Genomic DNA, 9,285 nt, shown 5'->3' on the forward strand with positions numbered 1-9,285 from the left:
CCGGGGGATCCCGCGTGCCCCTCCGCACGGAAGCGGTGGGAAGGCTCGGCGCCCCGCTCCTCGGCGCCCGGCGCTGCCTGTCCTGCCGCTTGCTCCCTTCGGCCGCCGGCGGGACTCGGGTGGCACACACCCCTGGTTCTGCGGTCGATGCCCCTTCCCACTGCACCCCCGGCCTCGAGCCCACCCCCGGGCCCCGAGCGTGGCGGAGGGCTGGCTCCAATCGGTTCTTCAGGACTCATGTCTCCCTCCTACCAGCCAGCCTGATGCTGTCTTTCTCAGTCAATCACTGTGTTTCCCACCTTCCTGCCTCCTCGGCTTTAAAAATGTGCTCCCTGCAGGGATAGGTCCCGTTCCCATCCTGTCTCCTTTCCAGCGCACAGGGCTAAGTCTGCATGAAGTATCCACTGCTTCCGCCCAAATCTAGGCCTACTCTTCGGTTAATGGGTTAGCGCCCGTCTGCGCCTTTGTAGGAATGCTACTGTAACAAAGTAATCGGTGAGGGCTCAAAGGCTGGAGCCTCGTGTCAATCTCTTCCGATGAGTTCTGGAAACTCATCTTTTGATGTGTTAGCTTTTCATTAGTTCCTGCCAGTCACAGCTCCAGCTCAAAACATTCAATGAGTGATTCCTATTTGAATGAATGAACTTTTTGCTGAACAGTTTCCCAAATATGCCTAATGATTTCTGGCTGTGTCTCATGCTCTTACCACCAGTGTCTTCAATCATCCCTTCTACTTCTCCGTCTTTCACTCTGACACACACACACACACACACACACACACACACATTTTCCTGTTACTTAAAAAATTGACTTGTACTTTGCACTTGTTCTATGTGCTTTGTACTTGTGTCTGATCTTGTTTATGACTCCTCTTTGATTATGACTTCATCTAGAAAATACTTCTTACTGAGTTATGAGTTGTCTCTTTTCTAATGCTAAATATATGTTATTCTGAAAGCAAGAATTCAAGATTGACTTTGTTATACACCTTTTCAGTAGATCTCACTTGGTATAAATGCCTGTTTCCCAAGGTTCATGTAGGAGCTTATCACATACATGATAACTTAGGACTTAAGTTTGCTTAAAATAATCACGGATGCATTTTTATCATTAAAATGAACAATTTGAAGCCATGTGTTCAATTCCAACACATCAGTCCACATTTACATGAATTAGTTTGGCTCTAGGTCACCATAATTTACATGAAAACACGTTAATGAAGGGACAGTTCTCATTATTACTGAATCTATGAAACCAGTCCAGAGAAGGTAAATGATTTTATATATTTTGCTCAAATATTACATTAAAACACAAATTTGAAATAAAATACTAATTTAATTACTTTTCCTGCATGAGAAAATACAGAAACAACCAAGACATTAACAACCTAGATGTAGAAAGCGCAGAAAATGTAATGCTATGAAGTACAGGGGTGCTTTTGGTAGGGGTGCTCTTGGTGGTGGGCAGGTCTCAATTCCTGATACATTGTGCATTTCAGTATGTATACATAACTGTTAAATCTAAGAACATGGGAAATAGAAGGGATGAGGTCATCAAGATAGCTTTAATGTTGTATTTATACACAGTAATGGGAGACTCTCGGTGATGTATAAACATGCATCTGCTTCTCAGAGTTCCCACAGAAGCAAGCTTTGAAGTTCAGGGAGTGGCTAACGGTTCTTTTGATCTTCCTGGTCTTTTTACACTTCTGGGAGCTTTGCAGGATGGCAATTTTGCTTATCACTGTGGCCTATTGTTAAGTAAAAGAAAAAGCAACTTCCCAGTTCTGTTGATATAGCTGGGGGCTTGAAGAGGGTTTCTCTGGCTAGCTGCCTGAACTGCTAGTTTCCCTGTGTCCAGAGGTAATTCTAGGGTGAATCCTTTTTGCCTACACCCTTAATCCACTTCAACTAACTGTACCATTGGTTGATTGCCACAAGCCTATCCTTTAACCTTAAAAACACTTTTAAATGACTGTATATAAAGAAATCTTTTATGTATATTTACACATAATGCCCTCATAGATAATCACATTATGCCCTTTAATACATTTCTTTCCAACTTCTTTATTAAATAAATATATGATAGGTAATTTTTAGGGACATGTCTGCTATTCTGCCTATGCATTTTGTGTTCTTTGATTTTTTTTGAAAGGAAGAACTAAAACAGGCTTTAATGGCAGTCCATACATTTGTATACATAAAAAAAAACACATTCCAAAGTTTAATTGCAGTTAAGAAATTGGTTAGCTTACATTAGTTACAGAGGGAAGGCTTTCTTTGTTACAGTTCCACACTTTTACAATGTGTTCCCATCAATCTCACCCCATCTCTAACTCTCCATGCTCTTCTTCCCCCATTTCCCAAAGCTATTTCAACAGGTCTCATTGTTCTATTTTTATAGTTGCAAATAATCTATTTGGACACTATTCAACCTTTTCATTTAATCCTTGTTAGTTCACCTCCCTCCTGCTAGTACTACTCAGAGTCTATTTCTCTTTCCCTGCCCCCATCTCTCTATTGATTAACAGTTTTCATTATGTTTTTTTATTTATACTTGCAATATTACAAAATTATTCACTTTCTTTTTCCTTTCCCTTTTCACCTTTTCTTCCTAAGTTAGATTCAAGTTCCAAGTTTATACATATAAATAATTATGGATATGTGTATGTGCATGCATGTATGTACATGTCTGTGAATATGTATTTCTTTTATGTCTAGCTTCCACACGTAAGAGGAAACACGCACACATATCTGCACATATATGTGTGTGTATCTATGTGTATGCGTGTGTGTGTGCACATACACAGAGTTCAAGCCAAGGACTGGCAAAAAAATATTTGTAAGCATTTTTTGACTCATTTTATACTCCCTTGACATCATTTTTTTGGAAATGGGGAGGTGGTCCTGGGGCTGAAACTCAGGTCCTGGGTACTGTCCCTGATTTTTTTTTTTTTAACTCAGTGCTAGCACTCTGCCATTGAACCACAGCTCTACTTCTTGCTTTTTAGTGGTTAACTGGAGATAAGAAGCTCATGAAATTTCCTGCCTGAACTGGTTTTGAAACGCAATCCTCAGATCTCAGCCTCCTGAGTAGCATTACAGGCATGAGCCACTGACACCCAGATGGATTCTTTTTTAAGTATTAGAAATTAGGCAATGTATCAAAATGACCCTCACCCCCATAAATGCCTTGAAAACTAACTTGAAAAGCATCTTTAAGGATTCTGGACTTCATACTGAATGAAATACAGCATTCCCAGAAGGCTATATTTCAGCATCATCATAACATATATGCAACCAGCAGTACCTTTTAAAAGTTTTTGGAAGTCAAATATGATTAAATTGTCTCACTTACTGGCCCACTTTTCCATTCATTGGGTGAACAGCTGTTGCTTCTCTGCTAGGCATTACAGGTACCAAGGAAAACAGGGAAGACTTTGCCCTCATCTTCATAGACCTTACAATCAAGATGGGGAGAACAGCTAAACCAGAGACTTAAGGCTGAGGTATGGCTTAGTAGTAGTGTGTTGGCCTGGCACACATGAGGTTCTGAGTTCAATCATTAGCACTAACATTTAGAAACGACTACACTAGGGAAAGTAGTGACTAGGAAGGATACACATAGTGGGGCAAGAAAAGGTTTCTCAACAAAAGCAACATTTAGTGACTTAAGAGGGTAAGCAAGAGTTAGCATCATGAGCAAGTTCCATCAGAAACATAGATAAACTTGCTTGTGTCTTTCCACAATGTCAGAATTTATTGAAAAACAGGAATTCACAAGCTACAACAATTGCATTGGCATAATTCTTGAACTATGACTGAGGTCATTTGTTAGTCTAGGCCATTGGCAACACAGTTTTGTTTTGTTTTTATTCCAGTCTTGATTATTAACTCTCAGTTCTCATGTTATACCTAACAATAACATAGAGGTTACCTGATGGCTAAAAAAGGGTTAAAGCAGCCTCGGGCTTAAAAGAGGCCTTGTTCAGGGCAAGAGCAGAGAGAAGGACACAGATGCATAGAGTAGACAGATATGATACTAATAAAGAGCTGTCACTTAGCTGTTGAGATATGTGTGTCAAATGGCAGAGTTGCTCTGATGTTCAAATGGTGGTCAGAGGTGAACAGCTGGTTTCAGACACACCATTGAGTTGATCTTCAAACTTTCTGAATCCAGAAGAATGCCAATTTGAATGGGTCACATCTAAAAGGGAGATTGAGCTGAGCTGAAGCCCGTGGGACAAAGTTGGGAATTCATTACCTGTTATTAATTTTCCCCCTGTTCATGGGGCTTGCACTCAGGGCCTGGGCACTGTCCCTGAGCTTTTGTGCTCAAGGGTAGCTCTCTATCACTTGAACCACAGCTTTACCTTCAGCTTTATTTATTTATTTGTTTTTGGTGCTTAATCAGAGATAAGAGTCTATTGGACTTTCCTATCTGGACTGGCTTCAAAATGTGATCCTCAGATCTCAGCCTCCTAAGTAACTAGGATTATAGACATAGCACCAGCCTGGGCTGATGATTCCTAGGCATAGACAGGATAGGGTAATGACATGTTGGTATATCTCAATACTAGATGTCCCTCTTTTTATATGATTCAGAGGGCACATAAATTGCTATGTCTGATATGTTTGATAAATTCATGGACCTGCTTTTTCTGGTAGAGGTTTTGATATAAGGTAAATCCTGTTGACAAGATATAGAGAAGCCACATTTTGAGAGGTTGAATTGGCAGTCTTTATTGGAGAACTGGTGTCTGCAGGGAGACTATTGTCACAAAGACCTACAGCTTGCAAATATATTTACTGTTAGAAGATTGAGTCATGAGAGCAGGAGAGGAGGAAATAAATTGCAGAAAAAAAATACCAACAACCCAGATCAACCCCAATGGAGAGCTGAAGTGGGTCGCTATATTTACTGAAGGTGAGCCAGGAGACAGGAGACATAGCACACAAAGCTTGGCCTAATGGTATCTGAGCTGGTCTGACTCTAAAATAGGGTCAAGTCAAGGGGCAGGGACACAGGAAACTCAAGAGTTCCCCCAAGTTCAAGGCATAGGACTGACAGGTCCAGTAACCTATCATCAAAGTCCTTGCCCTTGCCTCTAGGAATTCAGTCATGCCCATTACCTGGGAGGTGGGACTTCCCCTTCTTCCACCATGAAGACAAGATGGTGCCAGTTAGACCCAACATTCTCACTTCATCTTCATATGCTCTGCTATCTGTGTGTGTGTGTGTGTGTGTGTGCGCGCGCGCGCGCGCACGTGTATTTTATTTAATTGGATAAGTTTGTAAATGGCAGTATTTTATTTGTATTATTAATCCAGATGGTGTTTGTTTACTTGCATAAACAAAATCTAAAGCCATCCTGTAATTGGGGAGGTGGGGAGGGAAGGGATGGTAGGGGAAAAATCAAAGGAGGGGGTAACTGCTCAATAGGAAATTACTCATTACCTTATTCATGTAACTGTAACCCCACTATACAGTATGTTTACAATAAAAATATATATTTAAAAAAGGCATTCTGTTTTGGCACTTATACTCACAATGGAATAGCTAACGTCAAAACTATTGCTCTACAAAATGGAGTCGGTCAAGGTTAGCACAGCCTTAAAGCTCCTGTTTTATGCATCATAGTGTAACCCTGAGCAGGCCTAGCCTGTTATTTCAGTTAGTTGGACAAAAGTTAAAGGGTAGGTCTTTTGTAACCCAGAATTCCAGAGGCAAAGCTTGCTGAAGATCAGAAGGCCTGGAGGGCAAGAGAGAAAAAGCAGCAGTAGAGCCTAGACACATGGAAAAGAGAAGCCTAATCACTAGAGACCTTATCAGCTATAGTTGAATTTCTTCCAAGGTACACTGGGAATCTGTTGATGATTTGCTTTATGAAAAGATCACTCATGGTACAATGTGGAAAATAGATTGAGGTTGGTGGTGCCGAAGGGAGATAAGAGGTTGTTGCAAAATTTCTGGTAGAAAGACCACCTTTTTAGCTACTATTTAGCTGAGGAGATCCTATGAGATAATGGGAGGTGAGTCTTTCATTCTATCACTGGCTGCAGGTGAGGGGTTGTGAAGTTTCCCTCTAAAGTTAGGGACTCTTCACTTAGGGTCCTTGACTTCAATCACAGATTTCTGAACAAGTCATAATGGTAAGAAAACTTGGCAGATCTTTATTGAGTAAGTAAGCAAGCAGCTAGCTGACAGACAAGCAGAAAGGTAGAGACATTCTAATAGAATGTGGGCACTCAAGGAGAGAGACACGCAGCTCTTTTGCATCAAGGATATTGATATGACTGACTTCAAAGTTATGTAAAGATAGGTAGTGTTATACTTTCTGAGTTCCTGGATGTTTGGGGCATTTCTTCCAAGTAAGAATTCATCCTGTCAAAAAACAGATGCTTATCTTTGAGATAAGGAAGGCATCCTGTTGTTTTTATCTTAGAAACAAAGGTAGTGTTTTTATGTTTCTAAATAGCTCATTTCTGAGTTGCCTTCTCCCGGCCTCATTTTCTCTAATTTTTCCTGCCTCATTTTCCCCTAAAATGACTTTTGGTCTCTTATTTTTTTTTGGGGGGGGGGGAGGTCCGGTCCTGGGGCCTGAACTCTGGGCCTGGGCACTGTCCCTCAGCTCTTCAGCTCAAGGCTAGCGCTCTACCACTTGAGTCACAGCGCCACTTCTGGTTTTTTTCTTTTTTCTTATGTGGTGCTGAGGAATCGAACCCAGGGCCTCATGCATGCAAGGCAAGCGCTCTGCTACTGAGCCACCTTCCCAGCCCTCGGTCTCTTATTCTTAAGGGAAGTAGATGGATGGATAGCTCCTGTATTTGCTTTAAGTTTAAGTTTTTTGAATTCCTGGTAGCTGCTTGATTTTTCCTAACCTATTCTGCTTCAATTCCATTTGGTAATTCACCACATTTAGCTTCTGGCCTTATACAAGCAGCCTAGCATTTAATAAATGCTTGTTGCCTTGTTAGCTCTCTTTGTGTATTTGGAGAAGGGATATATTGACTAACTCTATTTTCCAGTTTCTCCAAATATTCAAGTCTAGGAAAGGAGAGAATCCATCTTAACTTTCTTCCTCTTACTGGTGCAGGTGTCCTCACTTTCCTCTACTCACTCAACAAGATGCTATATCCTGAGATTGATACCGAAGTCTTGGTTATCTTTAGAAATGCTCTGTGAGCTTACAGAGTAGCCTTTTCTAGAAAGAAAGAAAGAAAGAAAGAAAGAAAGAAAGAAAGAAAGAAAGAAAGAAAGAAAGAAAGAAAGAAAGAAAGGAAGGAAGGAAGGAAGGAAGGAAGGAAGGAAGGAAGGAAGGAAGGAAGGAGATTTCATTGTGACATTTCCTCACACGTATATAATCAGACTCAACCCCTTTATCTCTCTCTCCCTCATCCTTCTTTAAACAATTTCAAGAGTCCTGGGAAATTGGCCTAGTGGTAGAGAGTGCTTGCCTACCATGCTTGAAGCCCTGGGTTCCATTCCTCAGTACCACATAAACAGAAAGAGCTAGAAGTAGTACTGTGGCTCAAGTGGTAGAGTGCTAGCCTTGAGCAAAAGAAGCTCAGGGACAGTGCCCAGGCCCTGAGTTCAGGCACAGGATTGGCAAAAATAAAAATAAAAATAAACATTTTAAACAAGTATCATTGTTCTATTTTCATACAAGCATGTAAAGCACTTTGACGATATTCATCCTCTCTTACCCTGTCCTTTGTCCCCACGTACCCCAACATAGTCTGCTTAATTTTCCTGTGACTTTTTCCATTTTAAAGTGTATATTAATTGTACAAAAGGATTTTACCATGGCAGTTCACATGTGCACATATCATAATTTAGTCAGATTAACCACCTCTATTGCTTTCTGCTTATCTCCCTTACCCCTATTTTTCAATGCTTTCAGTAAGTTTCCTTATGGGATCTTTATAACATGTACTTTGATATCATAAAGGATGGACAATATCTTGATTCTACCAATACTAACAACATGTGGATTTCTGCATTTAAACACTAATACACCCCTCTGTATAGTATTTTCACAATAAAAATTAAAAAAAAACACTAATACATGTTGGACATGTAAATATGGATAATATAGACAACTGGAATAAAGAAACACATGTAATTCCATCACCAAATGACAACTATTGCTGTAAATATAGAAGCAAATCTAAAGATCTTTATTTTAAGGCTATTACTACATGTTACTGATTTGATTTGCTAAAAGGGGTATACTAATTAGGTACAGTAGAACATGTTTGTAATCCCAGCTCTTGGAAACAGAGAAAGAGGCCTACTGGGGTACATACCAAGAACTTGCCTTCAAAACACTAAGCTATTTATGGCCCAGTAATCAAACACTTGCCAACCTCTGGTTGAATCCCAAACACCATAATAAAGGATATCTGTGCCAAACTTACATTTCTACTAGCAACATATGAGTACCTATTCTAATTGACAGCATTAAATACATAATACATTATTAATATGATGTACTAGGAAAAATTCAAAATCATGCAGAATATAATTGTTCTTTTTTTTTTTTTTTTTTTTTGGGTCCGGTCGTGGGGCCTGAACTCTGGGCCTGGGCGCTGTCCCTCAGCTCTTCAGCTCAAGGCTAGCGCTCTACCACTTGAGCCACAGCGCCACTTCCGGCTTTTTTTCTTTTTGCTTATGTGGTGCTGAGGAATCGAACCCAGGGCCTTATGCATGCAAGGCAAGCGCTCTACCACTGAGCCACCTTCCCAGCCCCTAATTGTTCTTATATACAAAGTAAGTAAATAAGCAAAAGGTGAAAAATTATAAGGACAATAAGGTAGATCTGCACTAAATACTAGTGACATCCTTCATAAATTGGTAATGGGGGAAGTTAGCGTTAAAGGTTTGCTTTATTTCATTTTTGAAAACCTTTTTATTTGGGGCTGTGAAGGTGGCTCAGTGGTAGAATGCTTGCCTTGCATGCATGAGGCCCTGGGTTCGATTCTTTAGCACCACATAAGCAGAAAAAGCCGAAAGTGGCACTGTGGCTCGAGTGGTAGAGCACCAGCCTTGAGCTGAAAAGCTGAGGGACAGCGCCCAGGCCCAGAGTTCAGGTCCCATGACCAATAAAAAAAAAATTATGTTGTGTATATTTGTTATATGAAAGAATTTCATAGTGGTATTTTTACAGGCATAGAGTAAATACCCATCAGCCTCACCTTCTCTATCACTTTCCCTCATCTTCTCCTCTTCTTAAAACAATTTGAAGGCCAAGTACAGGTGGCTCATGCCCTAGTTACTTAGGAT

Source organism: Dipodomys merriami, unplaced genomic scaffold (genome assembly GCF_024711535.1).
Source record: "Dipodomys merriami isolate MVZ:Mamm:240054 unplaced genomic scaffold, mDipMer1.0.p SCAF_1, whole genome shotgun sequence".
NCBI classification, from domain to species: domain Eukaryota; kingdom Metazoa; phylum Chordata; class Mammalia; order Rodentia; family Heteromyidae; genus Dipodomys; species Dipodomys merriami.